Below are 12650 nucleotides of genomic sequence, written 5' to 3'. Positions count from 1 at the left end.
ATGATATAACAAGCATAGGATGTGAAATAGGGAACCTTACTAATTCATGGATGGCAGGACTGGAACAGTCCTTTGGAGCCCGGGGATCTTGTCATTGGCCCCCCTGGAACAGAGATGAGGAGACAAAGGCATTGGCAAGGAGCCGACCCAACAAATCGGGAGCTATGCAGCACCCCTCCCATCATCCCATTCATCAGCAGAGCTGTTTTTCTGTTAAGCCCTAGGAGTGTTTCAAGATACATTATAGTCAATCCCAGAGCAATTCTGGGCAAGCATTCTCGGCACACATCTATCCTTCATCGGCTGGCCTCTTCTGCGCCTCATGGTGCACTGCACAGTGCACATCTGGACGACTCATCTGATTCTAGATGTTTCAGGTTTGCACCTTAAAGGACATCCAGTGATGCTGAAAGGAGAGGAAGGTGATGAGCTCACGAAAGGGAGGGAGACAGGGCTGCTGATCTCAGTTCAAGGCTTTGGGAAACAGCAAGTCTAGCCCACTGGGTGGGACAAAAACCCAGATTTCACCCTCTTTACCTTTCTGTTTTGATATCCAGATGTGTGTGCATATGGGTATGTTCTTAATAGTAATAAGTTTGTCAAGTTGTTTCTTTTACTTCTTTATTTTTAGTTGACAACATTCAGCTCTCTCCCTCCCTCCCTTATCCCCTCCCCAAGACAGCGTGCAATCTGATATAGGCTCTACCTACATATACATTCATATTAAACATATTTTCATATTAGTCATGCTATAAAGAATTATAACCAATAGAATGAACCACGAGAAAGAAGAAACAAAACGAGAGAGAGAGAGAGCGCGCACATAATATGCTTTGATCGGCATTCAGACTCTGCTTCTTTCTCTGGATGTGGATAGCATTTTCCATCATGAGACAGCCCTGTTATTTCAAGATTTCCTTCTTTGGCTTTATCTCTCAGCCAGCCATGAGTGGCTGAATGGTGTAAGGTTAATTTTGGATTTATTTTATTGATTAATTTTAATTTATTTGTTAATGTATTTTATGAATTCATTTATTTCATTAATTAATTTTGGTAATTATTTACTTATAAATTCATTTTACTCTATTAATAAATGGATATTTTATTAATTAATATTTGGGAATCAATCAATAATTACTAACAAATAAAAATAAATGTACTTACTTTGCTTTATTTTGCTATTTCTTTTATTAATAAATTGCATTCTACTATTTACTTTGCGGATTGTTTTGTTAATTCATTTTATTTCATTAGTTTATTTTTAATGGAGATATATGTGGAGGCAGGGCATGGGGAAGGACGTGGAGGGGATTCTCTAGGATGTAACGGGGACAGCTGGCCCCTGGGTCTTCTCTCTTTGAGGATCAAGCAGGAGGCTGGCGGCTCCTGGCAGGAGTCCCATGCCTGGACTTTTCCACTCTGGTTGGTGTGAGATTCTGGGTCCAGTATTATGTTGCTTTGGATCTTGGGGAAGATATCTGCACAGTTTCTAAAAGGGAAGATTAATGGAAAAATTTTACCCTGAAGCTGCCAGGAAAATACATTTTTCCCACTTCCAGTAAGAAAACAAAGAATAGTGTCCTCTGAGTGACAGAAGGAAGGAAGGAAGGAAACAAGGAAGGAAGGGAGGGAGGAAAGAAGGAAGGAAGGGAAGGAAGGGAAGGAAGGAAGGGAGGGAGGGAGGGAGGAAAGAAGAAAGGAAGGGAAGGAAGGGAAGGAAGGAAGGGAGGGAGGGAGGAAGGGAGGGAGGAAGGGAGGAAGGGAGGGAGGGAGGGAGGGAGGAAGGGAGGGAGGGAGGGAGGGAAGGAAGGAAGGAAGGGAGGAAGGAAGGGAAGGAAGGAAGAAAGGAAGGGAGGGAGGGAGGAAGGGAGGGAAGGAAGGAAGAAAGGAAGGGAGGGAGGGAGGGAAGGGAGGAAGGGAGGGAGGGAGGGAGGGAAAGGCATCTACGTTTTGAGCCCAATCGTTCTTCCAGAGCCTGGATTAGAGCTGGGAGACAAAACGCATAGAGCTGAGTCTGGAGTCAGAAAGACCTGAGTTCAAATCTGAGCTCAGACATTCATCAGCTGTGTGACTCTGGGCGAGTCACTTAATCTGTTTGCCTCAGTTTCTTCATCCATAAAATGGGGAACAATCCACACAGCTCCCTCACAGGGTTGTTATGAGGACTGAATGGGATGATGTTGGTAAGATGCTTAGCACAGGGTCTGGCACACAGTAGGAGCTTCATAAATGCTTATTCCCATGCCAGCCCTTGAGGACAGGGACCATGTTTTTACTTTTCTTTGTATCTCCAGTACCCAGCACAGCGCTTGGCACAGGGGCATTTCACTTTAATAGATGGTCATCGCCTGACTCTTCACTGTGCTCCTTGCTGGGTGCTTGTTAGTGTGTCTGTTATGAGTCATTAGTGACAAAGCTGAAAAACCTGAATTGGATTAAACCTACAAAGGTTCATTTTGTGGCTTTTTGTTTTGGCTCAGAAATGTCTCCCTCCATCTATTCTTCTCACCTCCTAGACAAGGACTTCGTCTCCCACCGGTTTAAATTTCTGCCTTTTGGTCATTGAATAGATTCATGACTTCTTGCAAGTCATTCTGACTCAGTAGGCCTTAATTTTCCATACAGGTAAAATGGGCGTTATAATAATGCTGACCCAGATCTAGCCATTAAGTTCAGATTCAATGAACACGGCAATAAAAAATGCCCCGCCCCTCAAGCCCCACCCTTTCCCCTCGCTGTCACCATTTGCTTTATAACCCTCATTGGTCAGTGGCTCCCTGATATCTTGTTACCCTGGCAACATAAATAGGATGCTTTGTGATGCTAAGGTTTGAAAGGCAGGAGGGTTTTAAGTCAGTATAGAATAATGATGACCCTTTTACTTTAGTCTTCCTTGGACATCTCATTGTGACATGGAAGTGGCTGGAGGTTCACAGGTCCTTGGTCCTGAGCAGCTGGGTCAGCTTTGAGTAGAGGCCCAGGGATGGGTGGTAGCATATGTGTTACTGGAGGTTCACCCTTGCTAGAAATGCATCACCAAGGCTCATCTCCTAGAAATGATTCCCAAAGAGTTCCTGACAGTGTCTCCATTTCACTTAGTTCACTGGGACCTTGGCTGCTGTCCTCAGCCTCCTTCTGTCTAGTCTCCATCTTTAGAATTAACCAGTTCTAGATACAAGGCTATGGACTGGGTCCAAGTCAGGGCTACTCCTCTCAGTCTTCTGGGATCTAGTTCTCTCAACCTGCTTGAGGCCCAGGGCATGAGCTAGAGTTAGTTCAAAACCACCTCTGAGAGCCAAATGAGCATTTACAACTTAGGGATCCATAAACTCAACAAATCAGGGCTTGATTTATTATTTTGCTGATGGTCTAGACTCAAGAAGTGGTAGAAAAAATGTAAATGATGCAGATTAAACGTAAAAGCGTGCCCTGTGTATATTTTCTCCCCCAACTCCAGAGCTGATTGTTCAATCTTTACGAACATATCCCTGCTTGGACTAGCCAGCTTCTAAGATGCCTTCACCCCCTAAATCTCTGATTTTGTGAGGCTAGGGATTCCATCTCATTTAAACCTTGTATTTTCCCCAACTTCTGCACACAGAAGCCTTACTAAAGGTTTCTGAAATGCTAAATGACTTTACTTTTCTGGGCCTTAATTTCATGATCTGTAAAAAATGCAGCAGGAGTAGATCATCGGTTCTCAAACTTTTTGGTGTCAGCACCCATTTACACTCTTGTTGAGGACCCCAAAGAGCTTTTGTTTTTGTGGATTATTCCTATTGAGATCCACCATATGAGAAATGAAGAGGTCTTAGTATTATTAGGAAAATAATAATTTGACCTTCTGAAAGAGCCTCAGCCAGAAGAGATATTAGAGAGATCACTGAATCTGACCCACTCACTTTACAGGAAATTGAGACCCAGGGAAAAGACTTGCTCAAGGGCATGTATCTAGTAGGTGTCAGAACTTGAACCCAAGACTTCTGACATGTTCCACTCTCCACCCCCTCTTACACGGTGTATGTCCGTGACATGTCTGATGACTGGGTGCATTCTGACCATCATTCTGCCCACATTTTAGTTTATCATTTGCCTCCTTCTTCCACTCTCACCATCATCAAACTAACTGGAAATCTAACTAGACTTTGCTTCTATCTCCTGAACGATCAGCTCAGTTGTTTAATTTTATGAGGGGATCAGAGCCAAGGGCTAGTCATTTATAGCTTTACCTACTTCTTCCTTTCCATTATTTTTTCTAATTAAAAATCAATGAAATTGTAATCTGTGAAACCAGGCCTAGTGATTCCGGGATATTGGCAGTAATTCCTCTCTCCAGCATTAGCCTAAAAGATTGATAGAGAATAGGTTTTAAAGTAGATGTCTCAGAGGATTACCCTCAGGGTCCTGGCCAGCCACTGGTGAGCCTCCACAATCTGGAAGTCCATACACTGGAAATGAAGAGTTCTTAATCTTTTGTGTATGTCATGGACCCCCTCTGGGCAGTCTGATGAAACTTATGAACCCCTTCTCAGAATAATTGAAGGAAATTACAAATTTCAGATTAGTGGAAATTAAGATATGATTTTTTTTCCTCATTCAAGTTCATAGACCCACTGAAATCTATCCATGGACCAAGGACCTCAGGCTAAGAGTCCCCAATCTCTCATTCCCAAAGACATTAGAGGCCTAGAACCGTCTCACAGAATTTTAGAGCTGAAAGGCTTATCAACACCATCATCAAAACAGCTAGAATTTATCTCCTGCTTTAAAGTTTACAAATATTACCTCGTTTAACCTCATAATATCTCCAAGAGGTTGGTGTTATTATTATTTTCATTTTTTGGATGAAGAAATGGAGGCAGATAGGGGAAGGATTCAAACTCAGGTCTCCTGGACTCTGGGTCACATGGTCTATGCTCCACACTTCCACAGTCATAGTGCAGACATGATCCTCATCCCACTGAATCTCAATAATGCCTAGGAGATGAAATTTTTCTCTAATTTTCTCTAGTATTTCTAATTTGTCTTGTCCATTACCCATACTTTGTATATGGGAGACTATTGGCTTTATCACTGACTTGGATTCTTGGGTTTTTGTCTTCTGGAAGTCTCCAAGGCTATCCATTATTCAACACTATTTAGTTGAATGATTTTGATTTTGTCTTCCCTTCCCTTTCAGTTTGAAAGCCTTTTGATTAGATTTGCGAGAATTCAGACCCATGTATTGTGACTCTCCCGTCTTAGGTATCTTGCATCTTGGACCTGGAGGCAGTCCTGTCTATTTTAAGCTATGGCCCAGAATGCCAAATCTCCTTCTCAGACATGATCTTATTTCCCAGCTGTTCACTTTCCCATCCTGCCTTTCTCTTCTTACTCCTTTACCTTTGATGTAATGCCATGATGAAAATTCCACCTGTGTCCTGAAGGTCTTCAGTTTCTCTCCCATGACTTCATGACCGTTAGCAATGCTAATGATTCTTCTGGCACCATCGGATGGGTCCCCAATGAATCACTAGAGGCAGACAGGAATCTTCAGGTTTGACAAGTCTTGGGAATTTCTCTTGGATACAGACTCTGGTAAGACAGCAGATTTCTTTTATTATTAAGTTGACAAATAGCTGTTTCAGTACCCCTGAGTAGGCAGGCACAATCTCCATTAGCCATCTCTTTAAAAAAAGAATACTAGATTCCCCCCCCCCCCCCAATTAACAAGCATTTATTTTAATTCCTTCCCGCCTCTCTCTCTGCATCCTGGGAAGAAAACTCTTGCAAAACAGATTCTCATATAATCCTTGATTTGTGCCCCCAAATATATATCTCATTCTGCATCTTGAGTCCATCCCGTGTCAGGTGAGAAACCTTCTTCATCAATGGTCTTTTGGAATAATAGTTAATCATTTCGTTAATCCTAGTTCTTAAGACCTTCAAAGTTATTTGTTTTCACAATGGTATTATTATATAAACCATTCTGGCTCTCCTCACTCTACTCTGCATCAGTTCATACAAAGCTGAAACTCCCCCTTGTAGCATTTATTACCACTAAGAAATGCTCTGAGTTTTACTGGATATTTTCACCTGAGAGCATCTTGGGACCCACATCATTATTCCTTGGAAGACAAGCAGCTACTTCTCTCCCAGAGTGCCTCAGTCTCTCCTTTTTGGGGAAAGCCTCATATGTGACTCTTAGCTGCAGGTTCTCAAGGTCTCTCTTCCTCCTGTGCCCATTTTTCCTGTGCTTGACCCTTTTCTACTCTCCAACTTCCTGAAGCAGACCAAGATTCCTCTCTGCCCCTTTGTATCCTATTTCTTGTTTCTCACTCTTTTCTCTCTTTCCCCCTCTTTTTTTAAAAGAACATCTCACTCTCCTTGTTAACCTGAAGGGGTTCATGGTAGCCAAGGGCAGCACTAGTCTAGAATACATTTTAAAATGTACTCTGGGTGGATGGGCAGGTGGTAGCACAGGATAGAGGTCTGGCCTGAAGTCAGAAAGACTCATCTTCCTAAGCTCAAATCTGGCCTCAGACACTGACCCTAAGTTTGCCTCAGTTTCCTCATCAGTAAATGAGCTGGAGAAGGAATGGCACACTACTACAGTATCTTTGCCAAGGAAAACTCCAAATGGGGCCAAGAAGAGTCAGATACAACTGACAACGACTGAACAACATTACGGGCTGAGATAATGGAAGATTATGAATAGTATTGCCTCACAAACAAGTGAATTGCCGTGGAAGGGAAAACAAATCTGCAGAAAGCCTGGCATGAGACCTCACTCCGTCGGCTCACCCGGCGAGATGAAAACTGAAGTGCTCATAAATGCATGAAAATCAGAAGGAATCTGCCCACATCTTTGATAATAAACTGTTTCATAGTCAATGGCAGGGGGAGCAGCACACGTGGATCATAAAACCTCAGTTTCAGATTTTCTAAATGTGACAAGCATCTACTTTGTGTCAAGAACTGTGCCAATTGCTAGGGATATAAAGAAAAGGAAAGAAAACCCATCTCTGCTCTCAAGATGCTTTCAGTCCAACGGGGGAGACAACATACAGACAACCTTATACAAATAAGACAAGATACATTGAAGATAACAGAGGGAAAGCATTAGGGAGATCAGGAAAGACTCCTTGAAGAAGGCATGATTTTATCTTGTCAGTTGAAGCTTAAAATGCCAGGAAGCAGAGTGAGGAAGGAGACAAGTCTACATACAGGGGACAGTCAGGGAAAATGCCAAAAGCCAGGAAATGGAATGTTTTGTGCTAGGAACAGCAAAGAGGCCTGTGCCGCTGGAGGGCAGAGGGCAAGATGGGGAAGGATGTGTAATACACCTGGACAGGTAAGAGGTAAGGTCACCAAGGACCCCAGAAGCCAAATGAAGGATATTTGATCCCAGAGCAGATAGGGAGCCATGGGAGTTTATTGAACAGGGGGATAACGTGGTCAGACCTGTACTTTATAAAGACCACTTGGACAATGGAGAGAGGGATGGACTGCAGTAGGGAGATATTTGTGGCAGGGAGACCCACCAGATGGCTACTGCCACAGTCCAGGCATAGATGACGTGATGAGGTCCTCCACCAGGGTGATGGTGGCATTGGAGGAGAGAAGGGGGTGTATACAAGGGATGTTAGGGTAGAACTGATGAGTCTTGGCAGCAGATTGGCCAGTTGCATCACGCTAAAGCAGACAAAGATGGAGAAAGCAGATGGACCAAACCGTGTACGTACAGAAGAAACTGTAGCTGGCAGTGGGATGATTTTTAAAGCATGGAGGCATTGATTTTTGATATACATGAAAAAGGGGAAGGTACTCAATGCCTACAACAAGTTATGGATGGAATTACTCCCCAAAAGGCCGATCTAAAGGACACCAATAACTACTTTTTCCTTGTCGTAAAATCTTTATGAGAATGATCTACACAGCTATCTCAGGCATGCTTGATAAACAGGCTAGCTTTCCCAAATGCTTGTGTTCAAGTAAACGCCATCTTCAGTCATGCAACTTACTGAAGAGTGAGAGGAGCACAAGATTCTGCCATGTTTATTACTGATCAGTTACCATGTCTTCACTCCCTAGAGCTCTTGACTCAGTAGAGCAAAATGTAGTTTTTAACGATGCTCCTAGAATTGTCACATAAATATTTTGAGCTCATACAGCATTAGGTGAAACCACAGAAGACATAACTTTGTTAATTTAATCTCTCAATATCAGTTTCAAAAAGCATAAAACAGAGAAATATCTGTTCCTCAGAGGAGTTGATAACTCAGTGGGTTATATCAATAATAATAATTGATGTTCATATAACTCTTTAAGATTCCCAATACTCTTGATCTATTATCTCGTTGAATAGCTATAATAGCTAGCATTTACACAGAGCTTTAAGGTTTGCAAAGTGCTTTACAAATATAATCTCATTTTATCCTCACAACCACCCTGGGAGGTAGGTACTAGTATAACCCCCATTTTACAGATGAGGACAATGAGGTGGGCAGAAGTTAAGAGACTTGCTCAAGATCACATAGCTAAGTAAGCATTTGAGGCTGGATTTGAATTCAGGTCTTCTTAACTCCAGATCCAGTACTCCATCCACTGTCTTTTGTAATTTTTGTAATCTGATCCTTGTAACAACACTCTGAGGTAGGTGCTTTCATTATCGCTGTTCTACAAATGAGGAAGCTAAGTCTGAGAGAGGTTAAACTACCTCTCTTTACCAGGGTCACATAGCTAGTAAGTGTTGAAGGCAGGATTTGAACCCATTCTTCTTGACTCCAAGTTTATAACTCTTATCAACTATACCCATGAATAATGAAGTCCTTCTGATGTTCCTAATAGGAAACACCAATCTCTATCAACATTAGTTGATAGCATCAAGCCCTAGGTACTCAGTAAGATCCATGGTCACTCTTTTTTAGTTTTCCCCTCCCTCCATCTCTCTCTCTCTCTGTCTCTCTGTCTCTGTCTATCTCTCACTCACTCTCTCTCAGCAATAGGGATTAAGTGACTTGCCCAGAGTCACACATGTCTGAGGCTGGATTTAAACTCAGGTTCTCTTGACACCAAGCCAGGTACTCTATCCACTGTGCTACCCAGCTTTCCCAAAAGGCTAGTCTATTAATCCTTTATTGCCAAATTGATAATGAAGGTCTATGGTGTGGCAAATAACAATCAGATGGACAGTCCCTTAAGTTAGCTTCTGTTCTTTCATCTGGCTTGACCTTTCGGGTAGTGGCAAAGTTCATTTCCTCCATCACATCTTAGGGGACATCCATGTGCTTTGAGGCATGGAATCTTCTTACCAATCAACAACTTTCTTCCTCTGCTAGTCTGATTACAGTTGCTACAGGAAGACCTTGAGGACATCTGCAAGTATGTATGTGTCCCTCAAAAGTGCCCAATGGCATGATTTTCTATGGCCAGAGGATGATTGAAGGAGGGTTATATTTCTTATTTGGCTTAATTTATTAAACTGCTCTTGCAGATTCCATAGAAGACCATCACAGATATGTTACTGGGGTTAAATAGAATGCATTTGTTGGAGCAGGTGAAGAGGGTGATAGACAGAGGAATGTCCATGTATCTGCCAAATGTCAAACTAGTGGGGGCCATCCGCCCAGCATGGAGGAAAGCAACATTTCAAAGAGGGATCCAGAGCACAATTTTTATTTTTTTATTATGAATTTTTAAAACAACAACAAAACATGAATGTTTCAAAACAGGACTGTACAATTCTTTTTTTAGAGTTTAAATGTTTAAAAAATGAATATTAAATATTAAATTTAATAGCAATGGATGATAACTCCTCATGTGTGAGGAACAATAGGACAGACAATCTGATTGGACTATAGAGTATATGAAAGGGAGTTTCTGTAATGAAGCTGTAATGAGAGGTTGGACCCTACATTGTGAAAGGCTTTAAAAGACAGAGAAGGTTATATTTCATGCCAGAGGTAATAAGGAGACCCTGAAGTTTGTTGAATAGGAGACAACAAAGTCCTAGGTAAATCCACCCCAACTAAATACCACAGGACAGCAACTTTCAATCTTTTTGGTCTCAGGACCCCCCTTTACACTCTCAGCATAACTGAGGACCCTCCAGGAGCTTTTGTTTATGTGAGTTAGATCTATTGATATTTGTTTATGTGAGTTAGATCTATTGATATATCTATTGATTATAAATATTCCCATATTATATGACACTATCCATAATTTATATGATTATATTTATACTTACATATTGATTATTCGCATATTCGAAATTAAAATACCTTAGTATTATTATGAAAGCAGTTCCTGAAATCTCAGGTCCCCATGAAAGGGGCTTGGGGATCCCCAAGAGTCCCTGGACCCTACTTTGAGAACAACCGGTATAGAGAATAAGGATGATGTAGGGAAAAGATGCACATTTTAGGACCCACATTTAGGAAAAATCACTTAATTAACAACTTACTTAAGTCACATATTTAGCAATTCCCTCAAATGACAGGCACCCATCTTGTGTTCTACTCTTTTTGCTTCCATAAGAATTGTTAATATGAATATACACATTCTTTTTCTAAATTTTATTTATTTTATTTTTAACTTACGAAATAAAACAAGCATTTCCATGACATTTCATTCAAGTGGAATGAAAGATGATTGTACATGAAACTGCAAATCTATTATGTACAACTTTCTATTCCTTTTAAATATATAATAAAGTTATCATGAAAATTTCTTTTTTTCCCTCCCCCTCATCGGTACTATTAGACACAAATATAGGAGTACATAGGTGTACACACATGTGCAAAATCACTCTATACATGCTTCTATTTACCAGTTCTTTCTCTGGATGCAGACAGCATCTTCTTTCATAAGTCATTTGCACTTTATTTAGATATTTATAATAGTCCAAATGGCTTAGTTGCTCAAAGTTGTTCTTAAAACAATATCACCGTTGGTGTAAATAACGTTCTCTTGGTTCTCTCATTTTACACTCAAGATCTCCTTAATGTACACTTATTCAATAAGCATTTATTAAGTGCTTACTGTATGTTGTTATTCTGAATATATGCTTATTCAACAAGCATTTATTAAGTGCCTACTGCGTGTTGAATGATTATTTCATTACAAATTGGACCTTTCTTTCCTAGGAGACACTGTTAGCAAGGGAAACACTGCCCTTTTGAAAGGGAAAATCTTTTTAAAGGGGAGCCGATAGAAACCCAAGATGAGAAAATGCTCTGACTAAATCCTTCCAGCACTAATGAATTCAGTGACCCAGACGCTTTTCTCCCAGAAGACCTTTCCTGCTTTTTAGGCATTTGCAGACTGGCTGAACAGGTTGTCAGCAAAGCTTTATGGAGTGGAAGGGGCTGGAGCGAGAAGTGCACTGATATCACTAATGAAAACAGACAGGAAGGAAATGCAAAGTTGCGAGTGAAATATAGACTTCCCTTAACTCCTTCAAGCTCATACCAACTTCCTTACAACTGACAAGGTTAGTGTGAGCGCCCCAAGCTCGGGCACTTGTATAAAGAGTCGAAAGTGCATCAATCTGGCTTTCCAAGCGGCAAGATGCTGACCCACTTTTCATGGTTCTTACTTCTTCTGAGTGATTAGCCTCTCCTGAAGTTGACACGAGGGTTTTCCAGGGCTTCTATATAGTGCCATTAATGGTTGCTGCAGGATTAGGTTGGTGGTGCATGGCCATCTCCTTATTCCTGGCTACTTCTCTCTCTCTTTCCCTCCTTTCACTGCTCAAAGGCGTGGGCTACACCCAAAATCTCCCGAAGTCCCTAAAACTGGCTGCCATCCTCATCCCTTCAATGAGCCTGTTTTTCCAAAGATCAGAGTGATTTTTATACCTTCAATTTTATCTCTCTCCAATCCTTCAAGTGGAGTTGACAATAACCACCTTCTTCAAACACTTAAAACTGTTCCCTTTTTCTCTGTAATGTAACACTACCTTGGTTCAACTTCTTCCTCTAAATTCTCCTGTAACCCTCAATCTTATTCCTCCTCCCTATTCCTCACCCCATTTCTCACTATATTTGGTTGTTCCCTAAGGTTTAGTCATTAGATCAAACCCTTTCTCTATAACAGGAGGACTAACCAATGAGGATCTAGTCTTTAAAACATATGAGGATTTGTTCTTTCTGGTGGGTGATACAGAATGTGCATGACATTTTCTGCCTTGTCTCAAACTAACACATGAAGGTTTGGTGAGTCTTTTTCTGGCTATGAGTGACTGAGAAGCTGGTACAGTGTGGTGACATAGAGTATTCTAAGTAATTTGAGAGCTGCTCCTTTCTCCCACCCCTTTACCATGTGGCTATGAACACTTGGTACCTCTGGTTTTTCTGTGTTTCTTCTTGCCCAATCTTTGGTGACTATAGGGATTGCCCAAATGACTAGCGAGACTGGGAGAACAAATGAACCCATCAAAGAGGTTGCATTGACAACCTGTAGTAACTAACAGTCGCTCGTCTATCGTGACGAAAAAATGCTGCTCTCTCTTGATAAAGAGGTGATAAACTCAGAGTGTGGAATGAGGCATATGGGATTTGAGGGTCTTTTGGACATGACTTCTGTGGGAATTTATTTTGCTTGACTAATTTAAGTGTGCTTTTCTTACTTTCTCAATGAGAAAGGAAAAAAGGAAGGTGGGAGGGAGA

At 41.4% G+C, this 12650-nt stretch overlaps 1 long non-coding RNA gene across 3 annotated transcripts in view; it reads right to left on the bottom strand.

The window, feature by feature from the left end:
- Positions 1 to 670: 670 nt before the first annotated feature.
- The window catches only part of LOC140532605 (uncharacterized), a 115949-nt gene continuing 103969 nt past the window's right edge, over positions 671 to 12650 (bottom strand). For all 3 annotated transcript variants that reach the window (XR_011976595.1, XR_011976594.1, XR_011976596.1), the window contains 2 exons: positions 5383 to 5574; positions 671 to 1489 (listed from right to left, as the gene is read on the bottom strand). This is a non-coding gene — a long non-coding RNA (uncharacterized lncRNA). The remainder of the gene's footprint in view (positions 1490 to 5382; positions 5575 to 12650) is intronic.

The sequence above is a fragment of the Notamacropus eugenii genome, chromosome 3 (genome assembly GCF_028372415.1).
Source record: "Notamacropus eugenii isolate mMacEug1 chromosome 3, mMacEug1.pri_v2, whole genome shotgun sequence".
Lineage (NCBI taxonomy): Eukaryota > Metazoa > Chordata > Mammalia > Diprotodontia > Macropodidae > Notamacropus > Notamacropus eugenii.
Note: the sequence above shows the minus strand (reverse complement) of the source record. Positions and strands in the feature narration are given on the sequence as shown.